The sequence below is a fragment of the Podarcis muralis genome, chromosome 16 (assembly GCF_964188315.1).
Source record: "Podarcis muralis chromosome 16, rPodMur119.hap1.1, whole genome shotgun sequence".
Lineage (NCBI taxonomy): Eukaryota > Metazoa > Chordata > Lepidosauria > Squamata > Lacertidae > Podarcis > Podarcis muralis.
In genome coordinates this window covers 38,426,593-38,451,966 of record NC_135670.1, presented here as the reverse complement: position 1 = coordinate 38,451,966, position 25,374 = coordinate 38,426,593, and the positions used below count along the sequence as shown (strand labels likewise).

Sequence of the window (25,374 nt, the reverse complement as noted above, 5' to 3'; positions counted from 1 at the left end):
CTTTTGGGAAGTCACAAAGTGAATCAAATTCCACACATGTCTGTTTTCATATTACACTGCAACATCTACAATCCACCTGACTATTCATTACCAAAAACAATTCTTTATTGCATTCCAAGGACCAACTGTACGAAATTCAGTGCATTTAAAATACATTAAAAGCACACAAACTACTAGGACAGATCATAAGACTATGCTTGTTTCTGACTTTTGTCTAATACAAATTGATCCTGACCACCTCAGACAGACACTTGGCAACGGGCAAAATCACAACTTGAATCTTATTGTCTAGTAGAAACTTGGCATAGAATTGAGCAGATTTAGCTGGTAGATTTGCCATTAGTGGATTAATCAAATGCTGTTGGGCTTGCCTATATAATCTGCAGGACAGGGGAATGTGCTTAAGGACTTAAGAAAAGTGGGAGAAGGAACCCATCCTCTCAAACATTTGTGGTATGATAAGTTACAGGATTTCAGCCAGAAGCTATAGGGCATGCACTGATTGAAAACAAAACAGTGCGTCCAACCCCAACCTTTGCAAACAATGTTGAAAGGATCGTGAGAAGAAATAATCATGAACAAACAATGAAAAGGATGCCTGGAGGGGCCCTCCGTTAGGGCGCTAGATGTACATGATGTAACTGCATAAACAAAAGTCTCAGTATAGCCCTGTGCTTTCGTCCTATGCCATTTGATCTGTTCCCAAGTACAGTTCCCTCACAACTTTCCATGTCACAGTAGCAGCCATGAAATAGGCAAAGATCAGATTGTTACACACCAGCCTTCACGGTTAATCGCATTAGCCTCAGAAGGCTACAATCCCACTCAAAGTGACAAGTCAGTAATGGAGCGCATCATCTTGGGAGAAAAGTGTTTGCCTCTCCTTCCCCCCACCCTCTTCCCTGCCTCCATTTGTTTCAGCACCTTTGCCAAGTGCTAAGTACTTGCAGCTCACAGAAGAAACCAGCACTTGCTGACAGCTCCCGGTGCTTCATAGCAGTGGCGTAGCATGGGTTGTCAGCACCCGGGGCAAGGCAAGTAATTTGCGCCCCCTAACTCGTGGATTTGCGCCCCCTAACCCATGGATTTGCGCCCCCTAACCTGTGGATTTGCCCTAACCCCAGATGTTGCGCCCGGTGCGGCCGGCCCCCCCTGCACCCCCCACGCTACGCCACTGCTTCATAGGAACACAGGGCCTGGATTCTGAGCAGGAAGTCAGAGGAAATTACCCAGTTGAAGTATCTGGAGGACCTCCTCCTTCCTTCTTCTCTACTGGTTATTGACAGATTAAATAGATAGATGATAGATATAGATAGATGATAGATAGATAGATAGATAGATAGATAGATAGATAGATAGATGATAGATAGATAGATAGATAGATAGATAGATAGATAGATGATAGATAGATAGAGATAACACCTCCGTCCTTACTGACCTTCCTGGGCTTTCCTTGCTGCGCAGGGGGATCTAATGGTAGTTCCACCACCCCCAGAATTGGCTGCCCAGGAAAGGAGCAAACAGTTCACATAAAGATAAACCAATACATCCCGCTGCCAAATCCACCAAAAGTATTTATGGCATGGAAACTGGAAGGGGGGAAGTCACTATGTGGTCACTCCCACACTTTAAAAAAAACAAGAAAAGAAAACAAGGTCAAGTGGAAAATGGTGTACATAGGGAAGTGTGCAGGCCCTTGGCCATTTTTGAGATGAGAGCGTAAAGCAAAGCAAAACTTTTTTCCCACCTCAGTTTTTCGTACTTGAAGAGCTGAGGGCTAAGGTTTTAGGTTTTTGTTTGTTTGTTTGTTTACAGAGCACGTTTTTGGTCCCCACAAAAGCTCTCAAACTGACTCGCAGAAAAAAATGAAAGTCCGCTAAAACACAGTAAAAGCCAACAATAGAATTAAACATAACAGGATAATCAGTAAGGATCTTCTTCCAGTATTATAAACACTCCGAGGGCTGGAGTATGTATTATCGTTGCTCCATGGAGGCCGCCCAAACCAACTCTGTGGTAATAGTTGCAAATAATCAGGTGTGCTGTCTCCACTGTGGGGTATCAAAACTGAAGAGGAGTGTGTGGGGAGGACTTGACCAATGTCACCGCTGGACGAGTTTGCTCACCAGGGGGACGCCATTTTTAGTGGCATCCCCGTGGCAACCGTAACACTGGCTCCAAGTCTTTTTCATTAAAGTGGTAATAAAACAAGCCTATCTTGTCTCCCTCAGAAGCTCTAAATAAATTAGCTGTCTAGCACTGCATGATAAACAACTCTTCCCCTCTTGTTTTCAAGACCTTGTTTCGTGCCTTTTTACTGCTTTTAAATTGCTGTTCTACCTCCCATCAGAAATCCCAGAGGAAATTTCCCTGGTGCGGCCGACCCGCCAGGAAAGGAGGTCTCTCAAAGCAACTCATCCCCCACTTCCTTCCCCCACAGAATTTCTCTGACAGACTAAACCTCCAGGAATAGAACAGAATTAGTCCACAGACCATATCAAAACTATAAAAAAACTACAATCATCACAAAAAATATGCATACAATTAAGCAATAAAAATCCTAAAAATAACAGGAAAAATACATGTCAGAATATGTTTATAACCTTCCATGCTGACCCACATAATTTATTTGACAGGCTAATCCACCAAGAGAACATTCCAGAACAGGGTAAGGATAATCTCATTAAGATGCTCTTAATTAATATTCTCAAACATACCAATAATATTTGTATGCAAAATGGGCATGAATCAAATTCCTCACACATCGTGGGCCCACAAGCCCAAACAGGGGAGGAAATAGTTTACAGCCCTTAGAAAATATGTTTATTTCTGAAGATTTACTTAGTCTCATCCTACTTTGGAAGCAATTCAAACATGTTTCTTTTGGGGGCAGGGGGGCATTTGGACTTTTAAAGGGCATTAAAAAAAAGTGGAGGAAAGAACAATAGGCCATCAACTTAAAAGCAATAAAAGCCACAGGAACCATGGGACTGGGGCAGGAAAAATATTACACTTATAATGAAGTGACACAGGAAATTTCTCAGACAGACAAGGTGAACCAAAGTGCTAAATTGTGCTTCAGAATGAAAACAGGCATTAAACCCCCTACCATTTAGGGTCTGTATAAACGGAGCCCCTTTAGGGGCTGTAAAAGAAAGCTTGCGGGAAGCTTGGAATGAAATCCTATAATTAGAGAATAAGAAGTTAACGATCATAAAAGGTACTAACAAAGTCTTAAATGTAAGACCAAAAGGCCAAGCTGAGAGTGGGAAGCACTGAAGGGGGAAAATAAAAGCTCTATATATAATTCTCTCACCTGTGTAATTCAAAGGTCAGGCTAATATTAGAAGGGTTTTTTCCAGAATGTTTATGGTGCACGTTGATAGGGTGTGCTGCTCAACTCACAATCACAGACAATAGCAGAATGTCAGGCTTGTGAAATCTACCGGGTACTTTGTTTTCTCATTGTGATCCTGAGACCCACCAGCCAAGGGGAAGTGCAACAAAGGCCCAGGAGGCAGAGTCTATTGCCCTCCTGAGTTAACGGGATGCACACAAAAAGCACAGATCTACAACTGAGTTGCAGCAGGCCAGGGATTCCAACATCCTAATTTAGAAAAATATATATGTTGCTGTTAAACAATTGGGATCCAGAAACCCTTGCTGCAAATCATCAAGATCTATCTTCTGCCCGGCACCACATCAGGTTGGGCTAGGTTTTTTTGTAGTGTTTTAAAAAACTTAATCTCCTGTGCAACTACAGACAAGACTGAGACAAAAGAACCACATGTACTCACCTCCATCACATCACTTTCAAAACTCTAATGCAGGCAAAACATGGTTTCAGCCTGACCATGGCCTTATTTGGCTGTTGGGTCTTAAATTCACACATCTTCTCTATTTCTGCCTCAATTCCCTTTCTGACTCCTAGGTTTGTACAAACCACAGCTTGCAATCCCATCTCAATCAGCAAACTACAGTTTGCACTGATCCTCCAAACCACAACTTCCACTTCTGCTTTGGAGGGCTAGCATAGTTTGGTGAGTTGGAATATAACAGCAAACCGTGGTTTGGAGATCAGGGAGAGAATCGAAACACACAAGGGGAAGAGGGGAACACACAAGCTCAAGGTCAGTCAAACCATGGCTTGCCATTACTCATGAACTAGTCCAACAGCTTCTATTGTACCCATTTTCAACAGCAAAAAAAGGCTAAGCTTTTGACTTAGAGGGGGGAAACCCTGCAATGAGCACAAGTTGTGAAAGCAAGAGAAGTGGGGTTCTGTATTAGCTTTGGTAGAAAGGGTGCTAAAAAAATTGAAAAGAAATTTGCACCAAAACAGGCAGCCGATTGCAGCAATCTACAGCAATTCAATTCAATTAACTTCTCCTCATACTGATCATAAGGCTTTATCAATGTTTCTCAAACTTGGGTCCCCAGGTGTTGTTGGACTACATTTCCCATCATCTCTAGCTAGTAGGACTAGTGGTCAGGGATGATAGAGGAGCTATAGTCTCAAAACGTCTGGAGGGCCGAGGTTGAGGAAGCCTGCCCTGGAACGAGTTGTTTGCAGCTGCTTCCTCACCACACCTTACCCAAGCTCAGGAGTTGCTTTTCCACAATCAGCTGGTAACAGAATTAAGACAGTGGTTGCATATCACACTTAATATAATACTATATTCCCCATAGAAATTCAGGAGCGTCCGTCTTCATTTTGCAATTACTATCTTAAAAGATAAAATTAATGAGAAATTGCTCTGGCTGCAAGAAACTAAGACTAAAATCCCTGCCACCAACAACTCTCACAGGGAGCAGGAACTGACAAATTAAAGGCCAATTCATGAATGCCACAATCACAAAAGTAAACAGGAAGCCACTAACTAAAGAGGCATAATCCCCTCTAAAAGTAATGGGCAGAGGGAAGCTACTCATTAAAGGGACTGTCATAGAGACGTAGGGTCTTGTAAGTAAATTTCCTTTACTCTGAGTAAATGAAGTAGTGTGTTATGAGGGCAGGCATTTTTAAGGGGAACATAATGCTACATTAAGTGAAATAATCCTTTAAATTATCAGTGCAGATGACCTGTGGAAAAACAATACCTCAGAGGGCCTAAGTCTGTTAGCTACATTAGTGTTCATAACTCATGAAATCATCGATTTCTCTCAAAATAGCATCACACAAATGATTAAGGCGAAATAAAATCTGGAAACAACAGTACTCAACAATAAACCCTAAGTAATATACATTAATAGGAAAGCTGCCAATAGGACAACTAGGACTTCCAAATACTTCCATTACTGTCAAATTAGTAATTTATAGATCTTGGCTATGCCCAGCGTTCAATTACGTGAATCAGCACAATCGGGCACCAACATTCCCAAGTCTGACACAAAAGACCACACCAGGTATGAAAGTCACCCTTGTAGACAGAGACACTTCACTTAAAGTGGCCAGGGATTAACCTTGATTCAAGCCAGGCCTGCACAAGTTGTTATCTACCAAGTCAAATGCAGCCCATCAGTGACCAGCTGCAATCTGCCAAGATTTTGACAACCTCCCTGATTCTGCAATCTCAAGCAGACAGCAAAATCATAACATTCACCAACCCTTTTGCTGAGCTGCTCTGCACAAGAGGTGAACTGCATTTTATCACACAAGATGTACAGACCGGCCTTGTATATTCAATACACATATGTATATAATGCTATGTTGTCCATACAAATAGCTGGATTTGTCAATTTTTGTTTCTGTCCATTTTGGCTTCTCTACATAGCTCTTTTTTCCAGCCTTAAGTTCAATTTACCCTATTTCTGCATCAATTTGCAATTTCCCCCTTAATGTTGGCACAAATATTTGTTTGCATTTTCATTCACATCTATCCTAATATATGCAATGTTGCCTAATACATATTTTAGCAAGCAACTTTCCTTGACATAATGTAGTTTTGTACATTTTCACTAATATATGCATTTTTTAAGCACACAGTCGCAGTACAAAATTTGGAGATGTGCAAATCTCAAAGGATTGCTGTGTTATGGTTCACTTGTTGATTTGGGCAGAGTGTTTCCATTAAAATTTGGGCAGAGTGTTTCCATTAAAATGTTACCCAATCCCTAGTTCTATTTTAACACTTTATTCATATATTTTAGCACTCATGACAATAGCTTTATTCAGGCAACAAACCATTTGATGGTTTATCGTTCCAGGAATAAGCTGCTGCAAGCTTTACATGTCAACACCCTCTTCTCCCCTCTGGCCAAGAACCATTTTTTTCTAGTTTAGAATAACAGCAGTTAAGCATTGCGCCTGAACCTGGATAAACTGTGGTTAGTTTTAACTACGGTTAAATTGAATAGAAGATTTCACTTCCCATTTCTGTCAACTAAAGTTAAACATTGTGTCGCAGCCCTAAGCTCTGGTTCATCTTAGCTATTATGCATTGAAACAAGCCAGCTTCATAAACTATGGTGAAACAGGCTTGATCTCTTCCTTATGGTGGCATCAGAGGAAAAGATGGGAGACAGCACAAGCCTGAGGTCTGTGCACATAACATTAAATCATTGTTTCTCATTATGTTCTAACTTCCACATCTGAATGCTATGAGTCAACAAGACCCTGGTTCATTTCTCACCTCTGCCACAAATTCATACAGTAGATAGAATCAGGCCCTTGGTCCAGCTAGCTCGGGATCATTATTAGTAGCAGCTTTGCTCCTCCTACCTGGGGAATGAACTTGGTCTCTTTTGAATGCAAACATGTGCTCAATATCTCTAAGCTATGGCTCTCTCACAGGGCTGCACTGTAAACTTAGACAAGCCAGTCTCCCCCAACTTCAGTCCCCACTCTGCAACACAGAAAAATGCCTCCCTTCAAATATTGTTCTAAGGATTGCTGACTTAATGTATGTGGAGTCCTTTGAATAATCAAATTAATATTGAATATTTTTATTATGAAAGCTCATTGATTGTAGCAGACAGAAGAGTCAAATTCCAAAGGAGCAAGTTGATGAATCACAAGGATTATAACCACTTTTTCAAACTTAGCAAACAGATTCTAGTACAGGAGAAGAGAAAGTACAGGAAGAGAGGATGAAGCATTTCACAGTCTTTCTCTTTCCCTTACATGCACACAAGGAGCGCAACTATCAGCACTATTGGAAGAGATGGTGTAATAATTGATAGAGAAAAAACAATACATTATGAAGGTTTCCTAAACAAGGCAAAACAAACAACTCCCCATTTAGGTAGGGGTTACGTTCCGAGGCACCACACATTTAAGTGAAATTGCATATATTGCAAACACCGTTGAAAAAGCCTGCAAATGCTTGAAAACCCCTTTTAAAAACCAGCAGCACTTACCAGACTCCCTCCAAACTTCCTTGCTCAAACTCCAACTTTCAACAGGCCTCAAAGGCTCCTGGGATTGCACTTGCAATGACTTGTGGGATTGCTAGGCGCTGTTTTCACACCATTTTTGCTGTTTTCGTGCTCTTTTGGGGGCTGTTTTTGCCCCTTTAAGTGCCACTTCCAGCTTCGCAGTGATATGTGTGTGTATGTGTGCAGTCACATGTGATTTGAACACGCATTAATGTGTTGCCTGTATATGTTGCTGTTGGGACATCAGAGTAGTCTGGATAATCAAGAGTTCATCAAGAAGAAGAAGAACGGAGAGCCACAAACAGCTTTCTGCTTTTCAAAGATTGGAAGATGGTGAATGTTTAGGGCTGGGATATATATCAATATATCACCCCAAACTGGTTTGACGTGCATATTGTGATATTGGTTTCATAATTTTTGACCTGGCACTATATTATGAATCATGATGTGTGGGGGTGCCAACCTGAATTTTTAGTGCTGCCTTGATATAATCTTTTTGAGTGCCCTTGGTGGCATTGTTGGTCCTAACATAAGGCTCTGCAGATGGCGAGAGGTGTTTCTGTATTGGTGATGGGGGATAAATTCAATTCAGTTCACATTCAAAGGCAAACTTCCTAAATTTGCACTTTACAAAACAAGTGCATGAACCAAAGGGCGATTGTCTTTCAAAATTCTTCAAACTCTGTCATGCAGTTCTCCAGTCAAATCACCGAAATGCATGCACACACACACACACACACACACACACACACACACGAGAGAGAGAGGGAGTATACACACTGCCCTGCACTGTAGAATGGTGTGTTTCATTGTCAACCCTGCTATGAAATTAGAATGGAACAGCCTGAGGGGCTGCTGCTTGAAAAACAGTTGGAGGCTGGAGCTGTTACATTTGCATTGTGTTGCATTACTGCAAAGACTCTCCTCCCTGGAAGAGAGGGGAGTGGTTGTGGGCGGGAGCCCGAGCTCCGCCCCTGGCTGGGGGCCTTAGCCCCCGCCCCTCCTCACCTGGCTGGCGCCCACGCCCACTGGAGGCAGCCAACCAGGTGTCTCCGGGGGGCGTGTTTAGCAGCTTAATGCTGCAGCTCCAGCTCCGCCTTCTCCTCAGTCGTCGTCGTCCTGCAGCGAGTCACCCACCCTCCACTCCCATTTAGCTCAGGGTCTAGGTTTTTTGGCCTTGCTATAGACCTTAGGTTGGTCGCCCCGGTTGTCTGGGGGGCCTGGTAGGAATTTTTCCATTTGGCATTAGGCTTTTTGGTTTTTTCGCCTACCTCGTAGCAATCGTCACAACTTTTGTGGTATTGGTGGGTAGGTTAGGCATTGGATTCATGTGTGTCAAGGGCTAGGTGTGGCCATCGCCTATGCTATCTACCGTGGGTTATTCCGTTAAAGGAATCTGGCGGTCGTGTATTCCGTCCGATGCCTGCTTGGCGGGAGGCCATGGCACGACCCTCGGTGACATCAGGGGTGAGCCTATAGTTGGATGAGCATCAACAGGCTCCACCTACTGTTGATTAAACCCACCTCCTATAGTCATCCAATGCCTAAGCCAATACCTTTTCACTGCTGTAATCAATAAAGTTGTGGCCTTTTCTTGCCCATCAACCTTATATCATGTGTCCTTGTGTGTTTATTTCACATAGCGGGGGTCGGGCCCTCGATCCACAAACTCACTCTGTATTAAAAACAAAAACCCTCGTTTGACTCACAGGAAGTGATGAAATGCATTACAGATGCAGTAGTGGTATGTGGCCCCTGATCTCTGAATCTGCTATCGAAAATGTGAAGATGTTTATCCGAGTTGCAAAGAATTTTAGTGAAAGCCAGCAAAGGGCGAGGCAACCAGCTGAGGAAAAACTCTGGGCTATTAAGGTACAGAAGGGAACAACACCATTTGACTTGGGCCCGATGCTTTGCACTGTTTCACAGCGATCTGTGTAAATCCAACGTCACCATCCAGGAACATTTTCTCCCTCCAATTAGTAACCCCTGCACACAGAATTAGGAAATTGCAGGGAGGTCTAATAACAGAAGAAAACACTGGAAAAAACTACACGAAGAGACCGAAACCTACAAAGTGCAATTGGTTAGACACAAGAATCACTGCTTCAAGAGCACACTAAAAGAAGCAAATGCATTTATGGGTCTTAATCTTTTTTGTGCTGTTAGATGAAGTCTGACGTCACCTGCTGAATTTAAGAGCTCATTAGGAGGCCGACATCAATTACAGCAGATGGATGGACATGGGCCATATGCCATACAGCCATGCTGCAGCTATTAAATCTCGCTACAGGTCACAGGGCAGTCAAATACCTACTTGCAGCAGAAGAGAAAAAGAAATACATTCCTAAAAACCAGTTTTTAATTGAAACCCACAAACAGGAGCTCTTATTTCTTCCACCAACATTAATGGAAAAAGAATATTGAATTTTGGCCTTTTCTGCCATATTAAATGTGGCAGCCGCACACACTCCCCGTGTAATGTTCCCAGCTCCACATTGGCATTTTAAAACTTTAATGGCAGCAAACGCTGCAGCTAAATAGCCACTAGAAAATTAACATAGAGAGTTATTCCATGCCTGAGAAAAGAAATGAAACAAAAACCGAGTGATGGGTGTTCCAAGCCTGCTTTATATAAGCGACACAGTCACGAATCGGGTTGGTGAGCAGTGAGGATAATCAAATAAGATTTAATCTCCACACAGAATAGCTGCTTTAAAGAAGTCCACACATTTTCCTACAACGGGAATGGGATGCACTAGTAGCATAGCCAATCCAAACCTTTGTGCTGCCTGTGACATAGTCACTTGACGTTTAATGACAAACGCACCCAATCTGCACTTTTGGAAACAGTATGCAAACCAAAATGCAGCCATCCTTCAAACTGTTCACTTCTCTGCGTTCCCCAGTCAAGTAATGTTTAGAAAAATCACACATTCCGCAGCTTCCTGCTGAAATTGTGTAACTTTTCATATGGCAAATGTGCTGGGGTTGTTGGTGCTTTTTTGTCCTGCTTTTGTTTCGTTACAGCACTCCAGGCGGCAGTAATGCAGTAACACTGGGGAAGCATCTCAGAACAACTAATAAAGCAGAATGATGTGTGGTCCATTATAAATCCAATACTAACACACTGTTAGGGGTCAGGAACATGTTGCAGAATACACCATGTTTTTTTTAAAAAAACCACACAGTCTGGAGGGTCTCAGAATCTGTTCACCTGCCCTAATTCTTTCCCTTCGAACTTCCCTGTCTCCACCTTCCTCTTCTCTTTTCTCTCCATCATTCTCTTTCTCTATCGTACTCCTGACCCACGCCCTTCTGAAACATGAAGCTAAAAATACCTGGTTAAATATATACGTGAACAACATTGAAAAAGAAGGAAGGTAGGGAGAGCTGAAAATAGTCCACAACAAAGCAGCAGGGAAGGAATCTGCTGGAAATAGACACTGCAAAAACTCAAAAGGACATCTTTGAAGAGGGTGCGTTGGCAGCTATGAGATGGCGAGCCTGACAATCAAATAATTGCCAAAATTACTGTTATACAATAATTGATCCTTGGAAGATTAGATTTTTCAAGGGCCAGCTGTGGAGAACTGGAAAGATATATGAATTTCTCAGAAATGCCAATTTATAACTGAGGCTTCGGTGTTGGCCTTTGGTAGACTTTTAAACAAGATCAATTGTTCCTGAAATAACAGGAAACGTTCTGTCTAGGGGTTTCCCCCACCAATCCCATTATTACGTCCATTGTTTCTCCCCATCATCACCACCATCCACACACCTGCCAAAGGTATCTTTGGGGAGGCAGCACTTTCCAAAACAATATGCAAATCAAAACACATTCATCCTTTGAAATTTGTCCTTCTCTGAATTTTGCAATGCAGTTCGCCAGCCAAGCAAATAACTACAGAAATGTATATACTGGGGGTATGGTCTGCACAGAAATCCACATATTTGTTAAAACTGTATACTTTGATGCATTATATTTGGGTAATCGATCAGTCTGAACACCACCAAAATGCTGAACATCCTCCATGGTCCACCTGTTCTGTGTCCATTGTGGGCATTTGAAAAGGACTGTCAAGCTATCACTTGACACTTCCCAGTCTTTGAAAAGAAGAAAGATGTTTGTGGCTCTCTGCTCTTCTTCTTCACTAATATCATTCTCTTTTTATATGAACTCTTATTGTCCAAACTATTCTGATGTCCCAAAAACACCACATAGAGAAACTGTATATGCTGTATATGGCTTTGTTTAGGAAACCTTCATAATGTAATGATTTTTCTCTGAAAAAGAAAAAGAAACCCTTTTAGCAACCTAGGAACCATAGCCTACCATGAGCAAACCTTGGCTATAGCTCATGCATACTGTGGAGAAAGCTTAACCGCAGGTCTTGGTTCGGACAACACACTTAGCTCGGCTTGCGTGGTCTTGTTAAGGCAAAGTTTGGCTTAGCGTGTAAAGTAAAGAGGACACTGATTGACACTGCTACCATTTTTTCAAGATGATAGGCATGGAAATGTTGTTGTGCTGTTACTCCCAAACAAACACATCTAAAAACTTCAGTTTGGTGGCAAAACTTATCGTGATGAGTTTATTTTTTTAGTCAAGAAAGCCAAAAGAAGCAATAGCACTCTGCTAAAAACATGTCTTGCAACAGTGCAAATGGTGTACAATTAAAAAAAGAAAGAACATACCATAACGTATGTTTTCCCTTCTGTCTCTATATATAATAGGGAAAGGATATTTTGCCTGTCTTTTATCTTGGAGATGCAAGACAGAAAAGCATTATGCAGCCAATAATAGCCTTTTAATTGTCAACAGGTGCAAAGTAACTACTTATTATACCTATTATTTCCCTTTGTCTGAGGTTGCTCTGAAAAAGCACTAAGAAGAAAAATGGATGTGCACGTAACACAGATAAGAGAATTCTGTAGATTCCCAGGCTGATCAAAGTTTTCAGTAAAAGACCAGTTTTACAGGGATCAATTCTCATCCCTATGTGGTCACCTTGAGGAAGTTCTTACTCACCCAGGAAAGTGTCTGTTTACAGTGGTACCTCAGGTTAAGTACTTAATTCGTTCCGGAGGTCCGTACTTAACCTGAAACTGTTCTTAACCTGAAGCACCACTTTAGCTAATGGGGCCTCCCCGCTGCTGCTGCGCCACCACTGCACTATTTCTGTTCTCATCCTGAAGCAAAGTTCTTAACCTGAGGTACTATTTCTGGGTTAGCGGAGACTGTAACCTGAAGCGTATGTAACCTGAGGTACCACTGTACAAGCCTGTAATAACTTTTGAATCTTCACTGGGTAAAGCTTTCTGTCAACAGTATCACGTGAAAGGCTTTGTATGAATTAGAATCTTCAGAAATATGCTTCTGGAGGTTTATAGCAGGAGTAGTCAACGTGGTGCCCTCCAGCCAACATGGCTAATGGTCAGGGGTGCTGGGATTTGCAAAACATCTGGATGACACTGAGTTGGCTAACCCTGATTTAGAGGGTGGTGTTTGTTTGTTTGTTTGTTTGTTTAATTTGCTTTGCCCAGCACCCTTCAAGACTGATTTCTCAGCTAGGCAAAATAAATGTGGGGAAGAGAACGCTCCAATTATTAAATCACTGAGGGTAATGAATGCTCACATAATTTAATTGGTGTTTCAATGCAAGGGCCCAATTTCGCTGCAGTGGTCTAAATGTTTAATATCTGTGTCTTCATGCCTGACATTAACAGATTAGCAACACCACATCCATTCACTACACAACACTTCTCCCAGTTTGTCTCAAGAATAACTATTGAGAATAAAAGCATTCAAAAATGATCAAGTGAAAACGAAAAGGAGCATCTCGTAGCAACTGAGACCAGACTTCCAAATCAGTTTCCAATATGGTTTCAGATCCTGCAGATTCCTCATTTCCTTTTCAACGGTGTGTTCAACTTCTCTCTCTCTTTCTCTTTCTCTCTCCCCCCCCCCCCGCTTTCTTTGTTTTGTAAACCATGATTTGGTGTCACTACTGCTGCAAATCACTATCTACACCAGCACTGACATGAAATCCAGACTCTAATAGCTTCTAAATAATTTATAGGCTTCCAGAATATGTTCCGGCTGTGAAGCAAGGCAAGAGGCACTGTGAGGACTGAGACAACATGGCGCTCTCCTTCTGGTTGCTGTACAAAACAAGGCACATTCATCTGAAAATATAGATGCAAAGAAGTCAAAGCATGCATCTGCAAGGGTGTGTCTGCTTGTTTTCTGCCTTGCTCGAAATTAAGAAACAGCGCTTCCCTCCCACACAGAAACCTGTATTTTTTTATTTAAGTCTCAGACAGTTTCACTGTTGCCCTATCAGGCATGCAAATGGCTAAGGAACCAGCATGGCTCCAGGGCCAGACTGGACGTGACCAGAGACACAGAGCAGGAGCAGCTCTATCTTTCTAGGAACATATAGTTCTACCTGAAATTGGTGCATCTAAGCTCAGCTGAAACAAGGAAGAGGTAATGAAGAATCAGTACAGTTACACAACGCACCATCGCCTCCCCATTAGGGTGAGCTCATCCTTCTTTCTTTCATTCACTGAAGATGCTCATATTAGCCTTTAAACCTCTAAACCATTTAGGACCAGGTTATCTGCCTCCATCCATACAAGCCTGCTCAAGCTTAAAGTTCAGCATCTGTGATCCTGCTCTCTGGTCCATCATTGAGAGCCGCCAGATGAGAGAGAACAAGGCACAGGGCCTTTACTGTAGTGGCTCCACATCTCTGGAATAACCTCCCCAGACAAGTACATATGGCTTCCTCTTTGAAGGCTTTTAGGAAGACTTTAAAGACTTCTTTATTTCAACCTGCATTTGGTTAATTTTAGTGAACTGTGCTTTTTAATGAGTTTTTATCTGCTGCTTGTCATTTGTCATTTAATTATCCCTGTATTTTTTAATATAGTTTGGGGGTTTGTGGCTTGATTATTTGTGGAAGGAAGGATGAACAAGGATAGGCTTATAAATTAGTACAGAGGTGAAAAAGAAATAAATAAAACCACACGCAATGAGAACATTGATCTGGACGCAGCCTTGGGAAAACCTCCTCTTCCAAAGGCCTCTCTCCATTAATCACTGGATAACAAACCAAGCGGACTTAGCAGGTAATAGAAATTCTGCAGGCTCCCTGCCAAACCAAAAATCCTTTAAAACGTGCCTGGATGAAGAAAGGTGGTACATCCAAAACCATCCTCAGAGGTTTGACAAGGTCTCAACTAGTTTCGTTCCCCATTAATGATGAGCGCAGGGGAGGGGTTTAATCAAAAACGGCTGGCTGGCTGGCTGTGAGGGACTTTCGTTCATTTATCTCGAAACGATCTCTATGCCTAGCAGGGTACTGTTGACAGAGCTGTGGCAATGACTTGAGCACACAACTGCAGCCTGGTTCTTCCCCCTGCCTAGCCACGGCTGGTGACTGATGCAAAACAGCGTTGTCTCAACAAAAAGTATTTTCCCATCTGACTCTCCAGACAGACTATCAACAACAGCATAGACTGAAAAGCAGGCAGAAAGTCGGCCTTTAACTAAACACAAGAGAAAGTATTGTGTTTAGAAGCAAGTTTGCTTATTCCTAAAGGAAGACATGTCAGCTCTGATTTACATGAATCATGTCCTGCAGTCGGAATATTCTGACTAGTAAAAACTGATCCAAGAAAGGGGGGGGCAACACCCCACCTCACCCCACTAAGGATGATGGGACCTAGGTATGCATGTGTGATGGTGGTGAAAAGGACAAAGGAGACACAGTCTGCCATTTTTTAGTTTTCCTTACTGGCTGGGACTGATGGAAATTATAGTTCAGAACATCACCAGGTATGCAAAGGCTGGACAAGACACTATGGCCACATGTGCACCTCATATTGAAAGCACTATTATACCACTAACAGTCAGAATAGTTTAATAGTCAATCCCTCTTCCCAGGGAATTCTGGGAACTATAGCTCAGTGAGCAGAATAGGGAATCTCCTAGCAACTCTCAGCACCCTTAACAAACTACACTGCCCAGGATGCTTTGGGAGAGCGCTATATAGTGCAGATGCAGTCTATGATTTATATAGGCTGGAGGTGTTTTAGAGAGCTGAAACAAATCTCTGCCCATAGTGTGTATATTCATCCTACTGACGCATTGCACAAACAGGCATTGTAGGTTTATACTTTCTTTGAAAAAACCTGCAAAATTTGTTTGACCAAAGGTGATGAATATGTGCAGAAGTGGGAAGCGACATCTCTCTTACTCCCAAACCATTCTCAAGTCTCTTCAAAAATATCATCTGTCTTCCCAGTGGAATATAAATTTGCAGAAAGCTCTTTGAATGCTGGAAATTCACTTTATACAGAAGCAAGCAGCAAGCAGTTTTTTCAAAGCACATTTAGGTAGCTGCCTTGACTTTACCATCTGCCCTAATAGTTGGATTATTCACAAGTGTTTTAAAAAATGCGGCTGCTTTTTCAACGTGAGCCATCAAAGAGCCCCCCCAAACCCTGGTGCTGAGCAATGTCGCTGGAAGAAGCAAATGGCCACGGAAGGGTCTACTTCCTCGGTACAGGAAGGCTGGAGACTGGGAGAGAGCTCAGCCTGAAGGTCTGGGAAGGGCTGAGTCGCAGCAGAATGAAGCAGGCCAACCCAACAGATTAATTTTACCCACATGACTAATAATTGACTACAAAAAAAGCTGAGTTGTGTTAAAAAGCAGGGACTGTCCATGATGCATCACTGAGCTGCCTACACCTTTGACAAAACTGGTTTTTACACACAAGCAGAGCATTCCCCTCTCCATTAGACTTGTATTCACTAAAGGACTCTCCTACTTCCCCATCCCAATTTAAAAAATAGTTCAGCTTTGCATGATGAGGAAACACAAAGGTAGAACTATTCTGGACATCTAGCGAAGTACTGGCTGTGTATAGTCCTTTTTTCTTTTCTTTTTGCATAAACAAACTGTCTGGAGGGGAAAGGCACATGCACAGTGACGAATCAGAGAGAGAAAAGAATCCAAATATAGAAACTGTAGATGCAAATAAATGACTGCACCCAAAGCAAAGCAGCCCTATTACTGGACTAGGGAACCACAGGAAAGTGAGGCAATTTGAGGACACCAAAACAGAGCCTATAAGCCACACAAAAGTGAATGGAGCAGTTGGATGGGCAGCAGTGGGTGGGTGGGGGCCATACTTTGTAAAAGGTTTCCTGCCTCTTTGCCCAGAGATGATGGTTACTTTTGAGCCTGGGCCAGACAGAATTCAAGGAAAGATTTGAAGGTATCCTGGTTAAGTTGGACATCACACTTTCAAAAAGCAAATTAGTACAAATACTTCATGAAAATTCATCAGCAACTTAATGTGATTTTTTCCAAATATAAACATTTTGGTAGCACAATTTTGTCCCAAATACACATATTTGCAAAGCCATTTCATTTTTGTATGCTTTTTCACTACTATATGCATTTTTATGCAGATTTTACCATAGTATGTGCATTTTTGTAAACCTTACTTGGCTGGAGAACTGCACTGCAAAATTCAGAGAGGTGAGAATTTCAAAGGATGGCTGTGTTTCAGTTCATTTATTGTTTTCCAAAGTGCAAATTAGGTAGGGTTGCCTTTGAATGCCGAGAATCAAATTTCTCCACCCTCCCTACTCACATAGAAGAGCCATTCCCACCTAAGGGATAAACCCAGCACCTCCAAACTCAAAGTATGCTTCCCCCACTTCAAAATTATTGTTTTCATCATATGTAAATGTATGCAGGCTTAATCAATTAAATTGATTTTTTTCATTCAGGTGACAGCCTGATACACAATTTATATTAGTATTACTAAATGTTATGAGAGGGAAATGTAGTTCTGTCACTTTCTTCAGCAATCACACAACAGTTGCAAAGGTCTAGGTGCCCATCTTTTGTTTAAAATTCAGACCTGGCAAGAGCTGGGCTTGTTCCCCCAGAACTAGGCAGCCTCCACCAGAGACAGATTTGTGATGTGTGCTCCTTGCAAATCATAGCATGATATCAAATGTAATTAACTTGAAATCCAGGCCAGTCGCTTAGCATTAGTAACCCAAGCAAGTCAGCATGAATTCTTAAGACATCAAACCCTCAAACTCCAGTTTAGGTACAAATTGGCAGCTGTGGTGTGTGTGTGTGTGTGTGTGTGTGTGTGTGCGCGCGTTATTTTTGGCTGGCTAATGCTAAAAGGGGGGGGGGGGTTCAGTACTTGAGGGAAAGGAGACTATAGTTTGATTACAGCTCTTCTTGGGATTAGGAAACCACTGTGCCAGTTTCCAACCCCCAAGACCCTTGCAAAATAAGTCAGGCCCCACATTAATAATGCTACATTGAATGTCAAAACAAGAGCACAAGTTTTGCTTAAAATAGGTTCTGCCAATTTTGGGGGTTGGCAAAACCTGTGTAATCCCTCTAGTTTATAGAGCTCTCAAAACAAATATACTACAATGCATTTCCCCTTTCTATTTAAAATAAAAGGAAAAGGAGGAATATTAAAGCCCCCTGCTCAAGAATGTGAGGGTGGTCTAACAAAGTATTGTGGGGGAGGTAGGGAGGGGGAGAATGAACTAGACGTAGAAATTTATTAAACAAACTGGGAGTACAAACACACTCGCCTCCCTGCTTTTCCCTACCAACTCTCCCTGCATCTCATCATATGCTATTCCCATCCAATGACAGGAACATGATTCAATTCCTTTCCTTATGTCCCCCATGGGAGCCAACACATTGAAGAGAGAGGAAAAGGTATGTCTCACCAGGCCTGCATCAGGACCAGAACTCAGCCAGCATCCTCCGCACACGAAGCAATGACCAGGCTAGAGAAGAAAGAGAAGCAGGATGTGGCACACTGGACCTTTGCCACCCAGCCCAAGTCTTGCTTGGCGGTGAATACTCAGCAGGTCCTGCTTGGGAATCTATGGACTGAGCTGGGCGTCTCTGGGAAGCTGTCCCAGGTCCTGCCAGTTACATCTTTGCAGCCTGTTTTGGCGTTTAACTGTAAACACATTAAACTACTGTTTACTGCCAAAGGAGGCTTACAAGTATAAAAACCAATTGTGCAATCATTAAAATATAAACATAACCAGAATTAAAATACACAATAAAATAAACTTGTTAAAACTCATTCATATATACACACCCATAATTAAAATGTGCAATAAAACAAGCCCATTTAAACAAAATAGGAAGTGTGGGTTGAGAAATTTTGCCTGGCCCCCCACTGAATCTCAGCGTGGCCTGAATAGGACATTGTTGCTTACTTGTTCATAGCGATGGGGTTTGGAATGCATAAACTACAACCAGAGGGCAAGATCCTGCTGAGGAGTGAGGGGGCTACCCCAGATAGGGCTCCATGTCCAGTTTTTGGAGGCAGAGAAGCAAATTCTCCATTAAAGAGGAACACACAGCAAACTCCTCATTTGGGGCTTTTTTAGTTTAGGGGGAAAGGCAGGTAAAATGGGGAACATGACATAGGTGTATAAAATTATACATAATGCAGAGAAAGTGGATTTCCCTGTCTCATCATACTATAAGGGTCACACAAAATAGCACATGGTTAAACTACAGTTAAACCTCGAGATGTAGCAAGGGCCACTATTTTGGGCAGCTTTGAAAGGGTTTTAATAAACATGAATTAACAAGGGATACTGGGAACTGGGCAGGGCTGATCGAGGTGAACCACGATGAGAAAGTGGCTGCCACGGAACGCTTTGAGATCACCTAGCAAATCAAGCACCTGACCTTGGACTCCATGACCCTGAAGACCAAGGAGGTGGAGAGGCGGCTACAAGTTGTGATGGCTGTATTCCGCCTCCAGGACCAGAGGCATACAGAATACCAGTCTCTGTGGAACAACTGTGGGAAGGGGTTGTGGCACTCAGCTCCTGCTCTGCCTTTGAAGAACATGTGGTTGGCCACTTTGGGAAAAGGAAGCTCCAGGTTGGATGCCAAGACCCCGTGACTCCACAGTTCCCTAGGAAAATGAATAACCACACTGGACCACAGCATATTGGGTCTTTGACTTGAATATGGCCACAACTTTTATCGGTTACAGTAGAAAATGGTTTGGTGTGGATAGAGTGTTGCTATGTCACTCCAGTCCATCTGCTGGGAGTGCACATAAGGGTAAAACACGTCTTGCAAGGGTGCCCTATGTCCTGCATCAATTAGGGGTGTCCCTCCATGGGTTCCCTGTTGGAGGAGTGGTATGGCACCAGCCCCTGTCTGGGCATTGGACAGAAGCCACACCTCCCAGATCCTTTTAACAGGATACCCTTTTCCAAGGAGGGGCAGGCAGAGGCTACAGCCTCCCCTCTGACCAATAATAATAATAATAATAATATTTTATATTTATACCCCGCCCTCCCCAGCCAAGGCCAGGCTCAGGGCGGCTAACAAGCAATAATAAAAACAAGTTGAATGAATATAACTTAAAAACAAGATTAAAATACAACATTAAAATATTGAAACAATAAAATATTAAAATGCAGCCTCATCACAGGAGGAGAAAGGAAAAAGGAAAAAGAAAGGGGGGAGGGAATCAAATTGGCCCCAAGCCAAGAGCTATGTTTCCCAATGCCTAACCATCTTACAAAGTTGTGACGATTGCTACGAGGTAGGAGAAAACCAAATAGCTGGTGCCAATTTGCCAAACGGAAAAAGCCCCCAAAATGGTGGCCAACTTGGTCCATAGCAAAGTTGAAGCAAGTAAAAGGCATAAAATCAAGGGAGGGAGGGTGGGAGATACGGGGAAGAAAAGCAAGGAAGGCTGTTGGGCAGGCCACCATATATCTACGCCTGGGAGTGGGACCAAGTGCTCCCATTGGCCAGTTGGGCCCACCCCCAGGGAAATGCCCATGAAAGACTGCCAGCTATGGTCAATCAACCGCCAGCTGAGCTATCTGGCCAGCTACTCACCGTATCACTTATGTGATCAGAGGCCTGGCCGCAACACCGCCCACCGATGAAGGTGAGCGGACTTCTTCCTATGTTCATGTTACAAAAAGGGGAAAAACAAGATGTATTAGCCTGCCCACTCAGAGAAAGAACATGGAGTTGCTAACATACCCCTTCAATCTTCCAAGGCATGCTACAATCTGCCTGAAATAAAGAGGAAACAGGGGAGCAGGGGTGGAACGGTTTGCCAGGTTCCCATCTGCCAGAAGTTATTCTGGATCCTTATGGGGGGAAGGCAGGGTGGAGCGAGATCAGCAAGAAATCCAGTAATTAGACTGCTGCACGCCATCTACGTATTCCTCTCCATTGGCCTGACATCTGGGAGGCACAGCTGTCTAGCTCCACCAGCTTTCTTTTCAGAGGGTGATGACGGCAAGAGAAAGAGAAGGCAGCGGCACCAACAGCCCCCCAGAGAGAGACACAGCAGCCAGTCAGCATTTGCAGAGATGCCGTAAATGCATTAGCAGACAGGCGCTTGGTGTTATTTGATTGTGGAAGGGTTTTGCCTGAAATTATTTATTCCTTCTTTTCTTTTTTCCTGCCCCTCAAGGCATTCTTCTCTCCCTTTCAGATCAGGGTTGTCAGTCACCAAATTATTCTGAATCCTGCCCAGCGTGGCCAGCCTTCGGCTCTGTGAGCTGCCTGGAGAGAAAAGGCTCATTCAGCACCACCACCAGCAGCTTCACATCCCCGCCTGTGTCCAACCTCTCCCCCTGTCAGTAAAAGGGCTTCCAAGATGCTGCTGCGCATCCAAATCCTGTACTGCCAAAGAAAACAAAATGGTGCCTGCCAGAGGGAACAGCTCTAGGAAACCTGATCTTCTGGTAGCCATTTTGGAAGGCCCTAATACTTGCCACTGAGCTTGATAGTGGTGAGGACCAAAGAGCAGCATGACTTGGGCAGTTGTCCAAGATATTCCACCCCTCAGCTGTCCCCTCACCCCAAATTTCCTGCCTGAGGTGAGGCCTTTGAAATGACTGAGCCAGCAGGAAAGCTGAAAGAGGCACTTTGTTTAAGCGACTTGCATAGTCTGTCCATCATTGTGCATTGGTTCAAGGCAGATGCATAATCATATGCACACACAATCCCAGAAGATTTTGAGGATTGGATCATGGTAAACTCTGGTGGGGCTGGTGCCTGGCATGACAACAACTAGCACAGTGGCTGCAACACTCTTTCCGTGGGAACCATGGGGTCCTTTGGCACCAGACAACTGCCAATTTAAATTTCCCAGAATACCCAGAGCAATACCACACTGCATGCTGCAGGGCACTCTAGGAAATTTAAAATGGTGGTTTGTAGTTGCCCATCAAAGGAGCCACTGGGGAAGACTTAGGATGCTGGGCCCTTGAGGATTCTGGGTGGTGACTCTAGTCCTGTTTGGGGTTCATGTGGTTCAACCCTAAAGTGAGAGCATCCAAGCCAGGCTTTTATCACATGCCTTAACAGAAGAAAAATAATTTATTTATTTTGTTCAAGGAGAGCTGTGCAGATATAGATAGTAGGCACATGATCAATATCTTGCAGTTTTGTGAAATGTCACTACTGAGAGTTGAAGTCTAGACAAAATTGGTCACGTCAGGCACTGGAGCCGAGGCCGGGGTATATAGGGGCTGTAAAAAAAGAGGTAAATCAACACTCTGGCTTTATGACAACCTCGTCCCCATTCCCTGAAGGAAATTTCAGAGCTGGAAAGCTGTGCAAAATGACTAAGTGGGGGAACTGAAGCCTCTTCTCTGTGAGGAAAGGCTAATGCTTCAGGGACTTATTAGCTCAGTGGCGAAGGGCTGATAGAGATTTATATAATTGACATATTGTGTTGGGAAGTTGGATGGAGAGACGTTTTTCTTCCTCTTTCATAAGGCTAGAACTTTATGGGAATCTACAGGCAGAGATTCAAGATGAGCAAGGGAATAGCCTTCTTCACACAACACAACATCCCTTTGTGGAACTCACCCCCCTGAGGCATGCCGATGGCCATCACCTCAGACACATTCAAGGAGGAGGAGGAAGAGAGCCCAAGGGAGCCTCCAGGTTCAGAGGCAATATACCACAGCATTCCAGTTGCTGAGGGGGACCAGAATGTTGCCTTCATGCCCTGTCTGAGAGCTTTCCAGGGACATCTGGCTGACCACTGTTAGGAGGAAGGTGCCTTTGACCTGCTCCACCAGGACCCTCTTATGCAATTTGCACATCCATTGACCACACTTGGCATCCATCCCCACCAGTAGTGTGTGGTCTTCTGCCATGTAGCGCCTATGGAAAGCAAACATTTATGACTAGGCAAAGTGATATAAAACGCAGCAAGTGCCCATCAGCCACCATGGCTAAATGGAACCTCCGTGTCAGAAGCTGCAGGATATCGAAAAGACCACCACCTTTTTTACGGTAATTCCCAGGACAGCTGAATGCCTGCTATGCTAATTTTACCCCTTTCACTCAGGACACATCCATCTCTTTCTTCCAGGGTGGCTGAATATTGCGCTGCTGCATGTAAAACTCGCCAGGGGTTAAATTTAGCAAACTTAAAATTTTGCTTCCTGTGCCTGGCATTTTATAGTATGATATTAGTTCTTTTTATTGCTATAGTTTTCTGCTTTGGCTGGCATGGCATTATTTTATATATTCTTTCTGAATATTGGCCACTGGCTGCAATAAAGAGATAAGACTGCTTCAAAAGCATTGGGTGATGGGAACAGGAGACAGGGCCTTTTCCGCGGCTGCATCCCAGTTCCACAATCGCCTCCCAAAAGAGGTGTTCTGAGCACAGCCGAGGGAGGACAAACAGCCGGTAATTATTGACAAAGCACAAACATACTGCAGCTCCTGAGGTGCCCTAAATACGCACACATGTACTTCTGATGCCTAGATAGCTGGCGCCCTTCCCTGGGCTTGCACTCTGTGCCAGACGGTTGCAGCAATGGTGTGGCCACGCCCAAACACAAGCCTGAGTACCCTCGCCTGAAGGCACGACGCAAGCAACCTGTGACTTCTCCTACCCAAATGCTCTTGCTGTGCTTGCCTCTTCAAGCCCCTCCTGGTCCTGGGGGGCAGTGGGGGGAGGAGATTCTGCCAGCTCCCTCCCTTCAGGCAGCGTCTCTTCCTCTGCTCCCGGCACATCCTGTCCCTCCTCCAACTCCCCTGCATCCTGCACTTCCTCCCCCATCTCCAGTGCTCAGACCCCTCCCCATCCTCCAACTCCTGACTCATAAATTGCTACCTGCTTCCCCTCGGTCAGTTTCCGGCCCCACTACTACCTCTTCCACCCACTCCTCAGAGCCCTGCCGGTCTTTGACGTGATATTAGACCTTTCCCTGATGACATTTAGGGCAGGCTCTGAAAGCATAATTATTATGCAAGGCTTTTGATGGTTGTTAATATATGATTGAAATCTTTTTTCAAAGCAAAAACTAACCCTACTCCTTTTTTCATTTCAGTGATTTATTTTTAAATTTTGCTGCTTGGCAATGTTTGGCTTTCTTCTTTTATGTAAGCTACTTTTGGGGCTTTGGCAGGGCAGAAAAGCAATACAGACGTGCTTTTATAAATAAAAATAATGATCATGCTTTGCTTGTGCATTTCTGGTTTGCGAGTGTTGAAGACAAACTTGGACGGGCCTTGTTCAGAGGAACAAATTTTAGTGTGTGTTCAGAGCCCACAACACCCGCAGGTTTTGAAACGTGGGTCAGGTCCCAGTTCCCATGAGCTCTGGGGCCATTTGGCTTTGCCAGATACTCTTGCAGATGGAGCTGGGTGGACCATGAGTCGGATCCAGGACGGCGACTTGAACCTTCCCAGCTGAACAGGCTTTCCAGTAGCTCCTTTTGCTGCCAAGCTGGCTCACTGCCTCACCGCCTGTCTACAGTATCGCAAAAGAAATGGTCTCTCCCAAAGTGTTTGAGCTGCGAGTGGTTGAGTTCCAGCATTCGGAGCTGTCAGAGCTGCATGCGAGAAGCACAGGAGGGGGAAGACTAAGAATGAAATGAAGACGGCTAGGGGAGGATAAACATGAGCCAGCAAGTCATCAATCTAGCATTCATTTGACTTTGCAGCTTAATTGCACAACATAAAATTGAAAAATTGCTAGAGCAACAGCTCAGAGCATATATAAAAAAGGTTCCTAGCAGTATGTTCTAGACGTGTTGCACATTATAAAGGCTGCTTCTATCAGATGCATTTGCCTTGATTTCAGCAGTTGATTGTTGATGGGATATCCCCCTCCGCTTTTAATTAGCGCTGTGTGTGTCTGTCTGTGTGTGTGTGTGTGTGTGTTTAAAGGATAGCTTTACAGTTGCTCTTAATTTTCTGCCAAGTAGACTAAGAAAGAGAAAATAGGAAGCAACGTTTTGTTTTTCAGCCTCGTTCCATCCAGAGAAATATTCTTTCCGGGAGCAAACGCTGCAAAGGCCTTGTACAACGACCCCAGCCCACTCCTCCTGCGCAGCTAAATACAGGGCAGAAGAAAGGAGGCAAGGAAAGGTAGCTTGTAGCACACAAGAGCAGATCTCTTTGTTTAGTAGGAAAATCCTGACCAGGAAGCTTTTATGGGGGGGGGGGTGTTCAGGGATAATCGCCCAACCTGCTCCTAGACTATTGGCTTCCTTTGCCGTTACCTGCCAAAGCCAGAGCTTCCTGAGGCACGTGTCAAGGTGTGAGTTCACCAGCCCAACACCTGCTGCGGTTTTATCTTATTTGTATTCACATAAGTTTTATATTAAATTATTTTAAGACTACCCAGATAATTTTATATTATGGGCAGGCACTCAAATACTGTATATAAAATAAATGCATGCAGAAAGGAGAGAGTCAATTAATCCAGTGATAGTGTTCCATCAAGTTGGCCACCGTCACCTCTTTGAGAGCAAACTCACAAGCAGTTCTGAAGCATGCAGTTCAGTGCAGCCAAGATCTGATAATATAGTAGTTGCCATTTACAATAATCTTATCTCCACAGTACACTCATTGAACTGTGTCAGTTTAAGACTCCGTCCATAATTAATTTAATTTC

General features: G+C 43.5%; 1 protein-coding gene across 12 annotated transcripts in view; it reads right to left on the bottom strand.

The window, feature by feature from the left end:
* Positions 1–25,374, bottom strand: part of PITPNM2 (phosphatidylinositol transfer protein membrane associated 2) — a 231,620-nt gene that overhangs the window by 125,122 nt on the left and 81,124 nt on the right. Inside the window, exon 1 of one of the 12 annotated variants that reach the window (XM_077920522.1) lies at positions 18,167–18,377. The exons of the other annotated variants lie outside the window; for them this stretch is intronic. The gene's annotated coding sequence lies outside the window, so the exon portion shown is untranslated. Of the gene's footprint in view, positions 1–18,166; positions 18,378–25,374 lie in introns of those variants that run through there. 12 annotated transcript variants of the gene reach the window in all.